This window comes from Felis catus, chromosome D1 (assembly GCF_018350175.1).
Source record: "Felis catus isolate Fca126 chromosome D1, F.catus_Fca126_mat1.0, whole genome shotgun sequence".
In the NCBI taxonomy this organism is placed as follows: domain Eukaryota; kingdom Metazoa; phylum Chordata; class Mammalia; order Carnivora; family Felidae; genus Felis; species Felis catus.
In genome coordinates this window covers 32,118,208-32,130,657 of record NC_058377.1, presented here as the reverse complement: position 1 = coordinate 32,130,657, position 12,450 = coordinate 32,118,208, and the positions used below count along the sequence as shown (strand labels likewise).

At 41.9% G+C, this 12,450-nt stretch overlaps 1 protein-coding gene and 2 long non-coding RNA genes across 3 annotated transcripts in view; 1 reads left to right on the top strand and 2 right to left on the bottom strand.

Moving 5' to 3' along the window:
* Positions 1–12,450, bottom strand: part of LOC123380412 (transport and Golgi organization protein 1 homolog) — a 91,595-nt gene that overhangs the window by 13,527 nt on the left and 65,618 nt on the right. The window contains exons 13-14 of the transcript XR_006586145.1: positions 1,948–2,042; positions 590–672 (exon numbers count right to left, since the gene is read on the bottom strand). The gene's annotated coding sequence lies outside the window, so the exon portion shown is untranslated. The remainder of the gene's footprint in view (positions 1–589; positions 673–1,947; positions 2,043–12,450) is intronic.
* Positions 3,259–9,105, bottom strand: LOC123380419. Its single transcript, XR_006586155.1, has 4 exons — positions 8,279–9,105; positions 7,257–8,048; positions 5,264–5,415; positions 3,259–3,294 (listed from the first exon to the last, which is right to left on the bottom strand). It is a non-coding gene; the product is annotated as an uncharacterized LOC123380419 (long non-coding RNA).
* LOC123380426 lies at positions 3,290–10,900 on the top strand. The gene is made up of 2 exons (XR_006586170.1): positions 3,290–5,148; positions 9,823–10,900. It is a non-coding gene; the product is annotated as an uncharacterized LOC123380426 (long non-coding RNA).

Below are 12,450 nucleotides of genomic sequence, written 5' to 3'. Positions count from 1 at the left end.
CAGAGCCTGGAGCCTGTTTCCGATTCTGTGTCTCCCTCTCTCTCTGCCCCTCCCCCGTTCATGCTCTGTCTCTCTCTGTCCCAAAAATAAATAAACATTAAAAAATAATTTTAAATTGCACAGGGCACAAAATAAAAAGTTGGAGTAATGATGGGGTTTCGCATTTTTCAATTTTAAACAATATGGTAGACTTTCTAGCAGGTTAATCTCCTAGCCAGAATCAAGAAAGGAAGACACAGCAGCCACACTGTTCCCATAGAGTTGAGGTCTGGAAGGGGTGACCCAGGCCAGGAGACGTCTGTTTGGAATGTGGGGTCATCCTCCTCCCGTTATTTCCAGAAACACATGGTAAAGTCTTAAGGTACTCAGCCTCTAAGCCCTTTGGGCTTCTAAACTTACCACAAAAAGATGACAGGCTGAAAATAGAGAAGCTTGTAGGCTCCTAGGTTAAGAGTGTGCATTTGGAAAACAAAAAACAAGCAGGCATATCACACAACACACAAAACGAGACTAGGCCAGGAGAGCGTGCTGTACAGACAGATGAGGGTTTCCCGAAAGTGTTACAACTGAGAATGGTCCCAGGATTTACCTTGTCCTTGTCTGCATTCTTCGTACAGTCAGAGCTGCTGTAACTCACAGAGGTTGCACCAGTTTCTGGATCTGCTAAGGACCCTGGAAGGGATAGAGGTTTATTCTACTTTAGTGGACTGTGTGAAATTAAAAGAAACCCTCACCTCATTCCTCCAATATCTTAAACTGTTCCCTACACACAGGTCCTTGGCCAGAGGCAGAGGATATCCCACATGCCTCAGGTGACCCCCAAGGATAAGGGGGACAATCCCATCACCTTGATAAAGACCTCACCGTGCCCTAGTTCATGTTTTTCGTAATTAATCAAATAACTATTGACAGGTCAGGCTCAACTAGCAATCTAGAAGTCATCACCTAAACAGAGGTTTCTCGGGTATACATTATGGGAAATCACCATTTCATTACAGATTAAGAATAAAAATAAGGATTCCTGGGTGGCTCACTCAGTTAATCATCTGACTCTTGATTTTGGCTCAGGTCATGATCTCACAGCTTGTGAGTTCGAGCCCTGCATCCAGCTCCACCCTGACAGTGTTGGGATTCTCTCTCCCCACCTCTCTCTCTGCTCCTCACAGACGCGTGCACACACACACACACACACACACACACACACACACACACACACACAAACACTCTCTCTCTCTCTCTCTCTCAAAATAAATGAGCTTTAAAAAAGGGTAAATGGAGAATACTGATTGGGGTGTATCATCAGGGAATGCTCAACCTGGGTATGTTTCTTCAGGCTCCAGGTGGATTGTTCAGTCTTTTCGCTTATCTATAAGCTGCCTTCTACATGGGAAGTTATTATATAACTATATCTGAATAGAAATGTACTTATACTAATATATAAACGAGAAAAGAAAAACGATGGGTATTTAGCAGTGAAGCTGCAGACTTGCCCTGATAACATCAGAGGACAAAGCTATATGGAGCCTGAATTTAGGAACGTAGGGCTATGGTTCAAGAAAAAAATAAAATAAAAATGACAACGTTAAAAATAGTAACGAAATGAACTTCTCCTCAAACAAAACTAAAATAGTCTTCACATTGCGTCAAGGTGGGAAGAAAGCTAAGGCCCATGTCCCATCATCCCCTCCAGGCTCCTCTCTTTAGCTAGGGCATGCTGGAGGAGGTGGGAGGGTCCGCAGTCAGGGGAGGGGCCTGAGCTCCACCAGTCACAGGGACAGGTGCTCCGCTGCCTGGGGCACCAGAGGAGAACGCCCTCCTGTCACCCCTTCAAACCACCTGCTCTCCTTAGGTAGTAATTGTGGTTCTGTCCAGGACACACGATGATCACCCACAGGAAAAGGCTTTGCCGCAGAAATTAGGCTGCTGCACACACCACGTACTCCTTACCTCTCCTCAGAGGGTTCTGCGTCTCTGGACTTCCAGGCATTGTTCTCCGCCTCCTGTATCCCTCAAGCAGCCTCTTTCCTTCCATCCCATCCAGTCTTGGATACAGAAAAAGAATGGACTTCTATAAGAGTTGCAATGCCACATCCTCTGACTAGACACTAAACAGCACAGCTGTCATCCCTCAAAACACCCATAAAAACTCATGTCACGCTCCCAGACCTGTGTTTCAAGTGGGCGACCTCCCGGCTCTGCTCTGCCATTTCCCTCTCCCAGATCTGAGGCTTGATCTGGGGGAGAAAAACACATCCACCTTCAGTCGTGCCAGACTGTGCACCGAAGAGGGAGAGGAGGAAAAAAGGAAACACTTACCCAGTTGTCCTGAGCATTATTCTCATGAACTGCGATCTGAAAAAGCAACAATGAAAAGTCCGTGTCTAGGAATTCCAAGGACCACTACACTCACCCACATGAGGTACTAAGGGTTCAATATGTCAGGCAGAGCTCAGGGTCCCTGGTGTCTGAAGGTGAGTTCTGCCTGCTGAAGCTGTTCTTGTCTTTGTCCATTTTGTTGCCTGTGAGTTATAGTTGCTTTTGTCAGATAAGGCCCAATATTGGGTATGATTTTCAATAATCTGCCCATGTTCTCATCATCCTCCTATCTGTCCCCTAATACAATTTTACACATGAAACACTTTTCACATGATTGTAAATGTACAATAGGATCAAAACTGTTGTTCCATCCTTTCCTAACTCATTCCATGACCGTAGGGTTCAGAGTTCACATAATTCCTTCCCACTTTCAATTGTGCCCTAATTCATCATGTGACAAATGTCTTTCATCATAAAGCTCTTCCCTCCTTTCACTTAGATCTTCACCATGTTTCCTAGGGTTGCAAAGACCAGGGCCATGAAATGGCACTACCATGTTGATGGTATGATTCATTCTAAGACACACTGCTTTCCTACAGATTATGATACTTGACACCACCCCTAGGAACGTTGGCATGGATGAAGTTTCCACACAGTCTGGCCATTGCTTGAAATCTGGAAATGTTGATGAAGTTAATTGTTTTGTTCTTTCTAAATCTTACCTTTTTATTTGTTAATACTCTATGCATATGTCCTCTGCATTTTGTTTATATTACTATGTTGAGTCTAAACGTAGACTTTTAACCTCGTAAAAAGGTTAAAAACAAAAAAATGAAGAGAGGTTCATGAGCTGCTGGTAATTAGTAGCTGAACTCACTTGTACTTGTTTATTTCTTTCATGGCTATTTTCACATTTTCCCTGCAGCTGCCAGCTGATTCTTCTTTGCCGCCAGTTCACACTGTGTCATTTTCAGCTTCCTAAGATGGGAAAGACATATACACAGTCCAGGAGCCAAGGTCCACAAATTCTGCCTTTTTACCTCCCAGCACTCTTGAAGGCCTAGATACAAATACCTTTCCCCCACCTCTCCCATAAATGTACAGACTGACAACACAGTCAGAGAAATGAACTGAACACCCCATTTAAGTTAAAGAAAATTCAACCTCTGTCTGCTGCCATGTCTCTGCTGTCAGACCTGTTTCCTCTCCTTCATCATAAAGTCATCAAATAACATTGCACTTTGTGCCTTCCCAGAGCTGAACTTTGGTTTGAGATGGTGAAGGCTCATTTCAGTTCAGTGTCAAAAACCTTGTCTGACCACCCATACCCATTAGGATGAAGCAAGGGATCATCACTAGTCTCACACCTCCGTGGGGAGCCCTGATTCTCAGTCCAGAAGTTGTACCCTGACAAAGACAATCACCCTAAAAGACGACCTTCCAGGATATGGCTTCCCCAACATTGCAGCTCACTCCCAGACATTGCTAGAGTCAGGAGTACAACCCCTGCGTCCACCTTCACATATCCTGGTGGAGGAAAAGGCCAATCTTAGAGCAGCAACATCACCTGAGGTAGAACCTGATATGAACTGTCACACAGTCTGGGTTTATCTCCAGGAAACAGATTTCAGATGGAAAACTATCAACTTCATGGAGCCAATGTACTTGAAGAAGACTCAGTTCATTGACAGTGAAGTCAGCAAAGGGAAATGCTTAGAAAGGCTGGTTTGCTGTGTTGCCCTCAGACTATTTTGTTCATGGTGTTACTTTAAAGGGTTTCAACTTGGTACTGGATGTATTCAAGAGTCACATGCAAAATTGAAAGACTCCTAGAAACGGACACAAAACCTCTAGACAGAGAAAGGCACATGCATTTCCTTCCGGCATCTCAGGCAGTCCTTCAACAAATGCTTTCTGGAGTGGCTGGAATGTAGTGGTTCTGTTGTAAGGGATTGAAAATAGAAAGGTGGCCAGGGTGCTGTACGTGCTCCCCAAAAGAGCTTAGAAATGATAAAAACAAGATGCCAGTGAGACAGAGCAGGCTCCACCCCAGGTGTGGGAAGGACTAACAGAAGCTGAGTCTCCAGGGAAGAGAAGGAAGTATTTCCTTTTCAATGTGAATGAGGGACTCTAAAGGCCCTGATCTCCTCCTGAGAACAAAAGGAAATACTGTACAAAGGAGAAAACATGTGAGCGAATGCACCACATTTCTAATGACCCCATGAAGACACATGTGACCAAGATGGAGAAGAAGGAAGCCCAGGACAAAGCCAGCCTGGCAGTGGGAACCAATCTCCCCAGGACTCATCAATGAACTTGGGGATAGAAAACTGAACTGCAAAATAGCTGAACAACTTTATGGGCACAGACTTAGAAGGAAACGTGTTTAGTTCAGAGGCAGCCAGCAAAGATGAGCCCTGGTGAAGCTGCGGGCTTTGGTCAAGACTCAGAAGAGTTACACTTCAAAAATCGGGGGACAGGAAATAACTCAGCTTCCTTAGGGATTGGCCTGCTGTGAACAATCTCACTAGCAGAACTGATGCAGGGATCCAGTACTACTGGCACCCCTACCCCCTTTCCAGAAATAAATTTCTGTGGTTTCTGCAGCAAAATCATTGATTTTTCCCCTACACATTCTTGACCCATGTGTGGTCCTGAACAAAAATGACCTAATTCCTGGATGACAAGACAACGTGATGGGACTGAATCCCAAGCAGATACAGATATCAATGTTATTAATGCTGATACCTTCCCTCTTCCACCCCAAATACATGACACAATATGTGACAAGCACTTAGGACAGAAAGGAAAATGCGGGTGACAGAAAGCCAGGTAAGAAGGACAGGCACAATTCTGAGTGCATTTGGCAAAAAATTTGAAAAGAATTTTAGTTATCTCTACTGGCCGTCACATTCATTCATACAACAGTACTTGTGATAGTTCTCACCTGAACATTTTAGTCTTCTATAGCCACTTTTCTTTCTTCATAGAATTCTTCAAGGATGCCTGCTTTGTCCTTCAGCTGTTTGACTTTTGCTTCTTTGGTTGCTTTCACAGACCTCAATGCATTACACTTGTCTTCCAGGGCCTTTTTATTTTCTGTAAAAACATGGATTTGCTTTCTAAGTGTGCACATGACCTGAGACTTGTTTTTGGTGAGATAGGAAAAGGGCAAGAACCGTGAAGGCAGGAAGGCCCTCTTTCCCTTACCAATGCAAAGTCATTGTCACCAATATGGGGATTTCTCCCCAACAGACAGCATACTTTCCAGTTGACAGTTATTGGACCTCAAGACTCTCAACTCTACATGCTCGAATTCACCATTTTCATCTTGCGTTTTTAAGACAGATATGAGAAAAACACTTTCCATAAGTAATGATTGCACAAAAATTTGAGTGCACCTAACAGAACAGGATTGTGCATTGCAATAAACAAAGACCTTGAGGCATAAATATAACTAGGAGAAGATACAGATGGTGGGAAATAGTTCATGTCAGATAGCTTATAAATGGTTTTCTTGTTGGGATATATATATATATATTTATATACATCTGTATATGTGTGTGTGTGCAGACACACACACAAACACACACTTCTTCCCCATTCACGTTGAAAATTCACTGTTCAGCATTAAGAGAGAAAGAGACTATGGAGCACCTGGGTGGCTCGCTCAGTTGAGCATCAGACTCTTGATTTGGGGTCAGGTCATGATTCTAGGATCGTGCGATCCAGACCTGTGTTGGGCTCCACATTGAGCGTGGATCCTGCTTAAGATTCTCTCTCTTTCCCTCTGCCCCCCTCGCATGCCCTCTCTCACTAAAATTGAAACAAAAAATTCATAAAGAACAATTTAAAAGTATTTTTTTAAAAGGAAAGGATTATACACTGTGGCTATCACCCTTTGTCTCTCAACTATATTTGGGAATTTTCTACATATCTTGGAGGGCAGAGTTGAATGATGTGATAAATTACCTAGTCGTGAAAATAAAAGATAACTCCTAGTCCCTGAAATAGCAAAACTCATCTTGGTGGTCCTAGTGAAATTCTAGCTCATTGTTCAGAAAGAGGTTTGGCTCCCAGAGGCCCACTCTCTACTGTGGGAAATGGCAAGCAAATATGCTGTGCTCACTTCACCCAATGAATAAAAGCCTCCAAAGCCAAATTACAGTAAAACTCAGCAGCCAACTCTTACCACTTCCTGATTCTTCACATTCCTCTCTCTCTGAGTTTGCAAGGCAACAAGTGCACTTTGAAGGGTGTCATTTAAAATTTCATTGAAGTGGGTTCCTGGGCGGCTCAGTCAGTTAAGCATCCCACTTCAGCTCAGGTCGTCATCTCGTGGTTTGTGAGTTTGAGCCCTGTGTCAGACTCTGTGCTGACAGTTCAGAGCCTGGAGCCTGTTTTGGATTCTGTGTCTCCCTCTCTCTCTACTCCTCCCCTGCTCCTGCTTGTGCTCTGTCTCTCCCTGTCTCTCAAAAAATTAATAAACACTAGTTTTTTAATTTCTTTAAAGTGCTTATTATTTTGACATTCTCCTTCAACAAAACATGTTGAATGAGTAATAATAATTCATTCCTTTTATTTGTGTTTTTAGAATGCAATCCAGGCAAAGAAGGGATTCTTACATTCAGTTTAAAAGCTTCATCAGAGAGAAACTTACTTTCTCTCATAGTTTCCTGAAGACATTTCCTTAACTCACTGTTGTATAAAACACGAAAAAGGAATCAGAAAAAAAAAAAAAAAAAAGCACAGTGCTAGATAAACCTATCTTCTAATGTGTGACTCCTTTCACAAATAAAGAGGTAGCTCTTTACATTTGTGAAGCTTGTGTTGAATTGGTTTTGTTTATAGAACACATGAAATAGGTCAGTAGGATGCTCTACCAGAGTGGCAGTAACCAAAATGAAATCACAAAAAAATATTTGAAAGGGCAATGCTACCTTCTGTTCCCAAATGGATATTTTTTCAGCAATGAAGTTCTCTGTTTTCTTTCTTAAAAGTATGGATCTTCTCAATTATTCACTGTAAACTAACTAAAAGGAGACAAAACATGTTCTAAGGCTGTTACCAAACCAGTGACATCAAATAATCCCAGTGTATTAGCAGCACACATGATCTGACAGGTGGGTGTAACTAACATTTTAGCTTTCCCGTTGTGCCTGAAGAAATCAAGTTTTAGCAGCATGTTAAACCTAAGAAAACCCTATTTCAATGAGATTCCTATTTAAAATATTGTCCAAAATGGAGAAACACAATAAAATATCTTCTCATTTCTCTCCCATCTGGAAGCACCCTTCTTAGAAAATCCAATCACTTCAAATACTTATGTCACCACCAGAGATGAAACAAAAATCAAATCCTATCAACTTACATTTCTCTCCTCCAATTATTAAGGTACATAAATAGGTCCCTGCAAATAATGGAACAAACAAAACCATCCTTTAGTCTCGATTTGAGCCACTCACACTCCCAGGTGCTATTTGGAATTCCACACAAGGAAAGCTCAAACTGCTGCTGACTGACTGACTACTCGAAGGCGTTGGATGACTTCCTGCTGCTCACAGGTTGCCCTTCGTGAACCCTAGGCCGGGGGCCCTGGAGGACAAGGTCTTTGGAATCAAACATACGGGTACCATCTCAGCTTTACACTTAGTGGCTGGAGGATGTGGATTAATGGCAATTCCTAGAAGACAAACTTTTTTCATCCCAACGTGAGAATGTTAGCCTCCAACCTTAAAATTTTTTTTTTCAACGTTTATTTATTTTTGGGACAGAGAGAGACAGAGCATGAACGGGGGAGGGGCAGAGAGAGAGGGAGACACAGAATTGGAAACAGGCTCCAGGCTCTGAGCCGTCAGCCCAGAGCCCGACGTGGGGCTCGAACTCACGGACCGCGAGATCGTGACCTGGCTGAAGTCGGACGCTTAACCGACTGCGCCACCCAGGCGCCCCACCCTCCAACCTTAAAGGAATATTATTCAACACACACGAAGGACCCAATTACAGGCAACACATGTAAGCTCTAGAACAGACTCCTCTAACAGGGACTGATTCTGTCATCTGACCATAAAGTGCAAACTTCTCTTTTGTTGGCCCAGTGTGAGAGCTCTCATGTCCTGAGATCACTCTTCTCCCCACCACCGCCACTGCATTCAAAGGGATGAACAACCAGCCTTTGAGGGCTCGTTAAGTGTCAGGCAGCCACCCTGGCTCTCAACAGACAGCGCCACAGGATCACCACAGTCTATGGAGCCTGTGCAGAATACATTACCCGCATTTGCAAAAATCTCATCTCCACTCATTCTCCCCTGGCATGAACGGCTTCCTCCACCTCAGACTCAGAACCATGGTTTAAACCTCTCTTGTGACACACACCCTGCCTGGCAATATCTGGCTTTGTCTCTAAGCTCAGGCTTCTTGATGGGCTTGTAGATAGAGAGTTTTCTCATCTTCACATTTCACGAAGAGCCAGGTCATGGCAAAGTACTCACTCCAAACCTCAGGCTCATATCATCACTTGTTTCCTAATCATTTCTATGTAAAATTACACTAATTTCATTCCCTCTACTCTGGTGATGTGTTCCTCCTCCTGATGTCTTAAGAGATGGCAACTCCCTCCACATTGTCACTTAGACTCCAAACAGGGAAGAGAAAGATGAATTTCAAGAGTTAAAAAGTCAATTAGACATCAGAAGTCCCCATATTTATCCTTAGGTGAATCAAAACGCACATCAAGGGGCGCCTAGGTGGCTCAGTTGGTTGAGTGTCTGACTTTGGCTCAGGTCATGCATGATCTCACTCTTAATGGGTTCTACCCTCCCATGGGGCTCTGTGGTGACAGCTAAGACCTGGTGCCCACTTTGGACTCTGTGTGTGTCTCTCCCTCTCTGTCCCTCCCCCACTTGCACTCTTTCTCTCTCAAACATTAAAAAAAAACAACCCACATCAAACACCAGTACTGAGAAAATATTGCAAAGAAAACTAAAGCTTAAATTCTTACCGTGATATTCTCAAGGCTCCATCTAAGAGGGGAAAAAACAAAATTAAATTTGGTGTCAAAACATATTATTAGTAAAAACCTATAGTTCCTGATAAAGAGCAAAATAGTAATCCAGTGAAATTACAGTAATTTTATTTTGCATACTTAATTCACAGGATTAAAAGATAAGAAAAAATAGAATTCCCTATTTAAGTCATGTTACTTCACAATTTCTGTTAAAGAGCACAATGTAAATAGCTTTTTTTTTAAACAGAAAATTTGTTTATATTAAATGAACATTCAGCCTATTCAATTTTGACCATTGATAATACATTTAAAAAATGCTTTAAATTGTCATTTCCCTCGCTTATTTTTTTTTTAAATCCAGTATCCACACTGAAGTTTAGAACTAGGATTATTTTGAATTCCTGAAATAAAGAAACAGGAAGGAAGGGAGGGAGGGAGGGAGGGACAGAGGAAGGGCGGGCAAAACCTTTGAGCTAAGACATGCCTCTTTTATTCTCTAGAAAGCTCTTCTGAAATACTACATGGAGTTGGCTGTCTGCTGAATTCATACAGAGTTATGGCACCTCAGGTGCCATGATTTTTTCCAGACTGCTACAAACAAAATAAAAGCCACCAAATGAGAAAAAGAATAAAACACGGCTAGAGCTAAAGCACAAGCAACAACAGAAATAACAGTTGATGTTTAAAAAAAGAGCAAAAAGAGCTCTGCAGACCTCAGTTCTCCTGATAAATTCTAGCTCATCAAATCTAGGCATGACCCGGTTTTGACACCATTAACATATTTCCCCATTCTAAAGTTTGAAAGGACGATGAGAGGCCGAGGCCAGCCCTAAACTCTTGCCAGGATATTAGAATATCATCATGCTATCAAAAAGCCACTTAGGAACCTCTGAGCTTCCCTGTCCCTTGTCACCCAGCCCCACAGGCGGGTAAGTGAAAAGGAATATGAACACACCAAATACTCAATATTTGTGTTTCTGTGTGAAGGCAAGTTTTCTCCAGTGGCAGGGAGAGGGGCAAATACTCATTTAGAAATAAATTCCAAAGTACTCTGTTCTTCCAGAAAAGATCTGCCCTCAAGAGGAACGAAGAGCCTAACTGGGGATTTCCCAAAGAGTAAGCAATACAGGTGAGGGAAAATACTCAACTCCAGGGCTCTCACCTTCCTGTCTCACCTGGGAGTCAATTCAGACTAACCCCTAGCCAGATAAATATAAAAACCTCACACTCATGTCCTATTTACCTCAGTTCCTTTACCAGCACATAACATTTGCCTTTCAACACAACTTACAAGGCATAGTAAAGTAAAAACCACACAGTTTGAACACAGATAGCAAGCATTAGAATTACACTTCCTATGGCAGAGATGTAGGAATTATCATCCTGGGAACTTAAAACCACTTCCATTCCTATGATAATGCAGATGATGAAAAAAGTGGACAACATGTAAAAAGAGATGGTGAATGTAAGCAGACAGCTGAACCTCTAAGATTTTAAAGTGATTTGAGAAGCAGCGAAGGCAGTCCTGAGAGGAAAATACATTGCAATCCAGGCCTATCTCAGGAAACAAGAAAAATCCCCAAAACCACAATCTAACAGCACACCTAAAGGAAATAGAAGCAGAGCAGCAAAGACACCCCAAACCCAGCAGAAGAAGAGAAATAATAAAGATCAGACCAGAAATAAACAATATAGAATCTAAAACAACTGTAGAGCAGATCAATGAAACCAAGAGTTGTTTTTTTGAAAAAATAAAAAAAAATTGATAAACCTCTAGCCATGCTTCTCAAAAAGAAAAGGGAGATGACCCAAATAGATGAAATCATGAATGAAAGTGGAATTGTTACAACCAATCCCTCAGAAATACAAGCAATTATCAGGGAATGCTATGAAAACTTATATGCCAACAAGCTGGGCAACCTGGAAGAAATGGACAAATTCCTAAACACCCACACACTTCCAAAACTCAAACAGGAGGAAACAGAAAGCTTGAACAGACCCATACCAGTGAAGAAATTGAATCGGTTATCAAAAATCTCCCAACAAATAAGAGTCCAGGACCAGATGGCTTCCCAGGGGAATTCTACCAGACATTTAAAGCAGAGATAATACCTATCCTTCTCAAGCCATTCCAAAAAATAGAAAGGGAAGGAAAACTTCCAGGCTCATTCTATGAAGCCAGTATTACTTTGATTCCTAAACCAGACAGAGACCAAGGAAAAAAAGAGAACTACAGGCCAACATCCCTGATGAATATGGACGCAAAAATTCTCAATAAGATACTAGCAAATCGAATTCAACAGCATATAAAAAGAATTATTCACCATGATCAAGTGGGATTCATTCCTGGGATGCAGGGCTGGTTCAACATTCACAAATCAATGTGATACGTCACATTAATAAAAGAAAAGATAAGAACCATATGATCCTGTCAATCGATGCAGAAAAAGCATTTGACAAAATTCAGCATCCTTTCTTAATAAAAACCCTTGAGCAAGTCGGGATAGAAGGAACATACTTACACATCATAAAAGCCATTTATGAAAAGCCCACACCTAATAGCATCCTCAATGGGGAAAAACTGAGAGCTTTCCCCTTGAGATCAGGAACACGACAGGGATGTCCACTCTCACCGCTGTTGTTTAACATAGTGTTGGAAGTGCTGGCATCAGCAATCAGACAACAAAAGGAAATCAAAGCATCAAGATTGGCAAAGATGAAGTCAAGCTTTCACTTATTGCAGATGACATGATACTATACATGGAAAATCCGGTAGACTCCACCAAAAGTCTGCTAGAACTGATACATGAATTCAGCAAGGTTGCAGGATACAAAACCAATGTACAGAAATCAGTTGCATTCTTATACACCAATAATGAAGCAACAGAAAGACAAATAAAGAAACTGATCCCATGCACAATTGCACCAAGAAGCATAAAATACCTAGGAATAAATCTAACCAAAGATGTACAAGATCTGTATGCTGAAAACTATAGAAAGCTTATGAAGGAAATTGAAGAAGATATAAAGCAATGGGAAAACATTCAGTGCTCATGGGTTGGAAGAATAAATATTGTTAAAATGTCAATACTACCCAAAGCTATCTACACATTCAATGCAATCCCAAT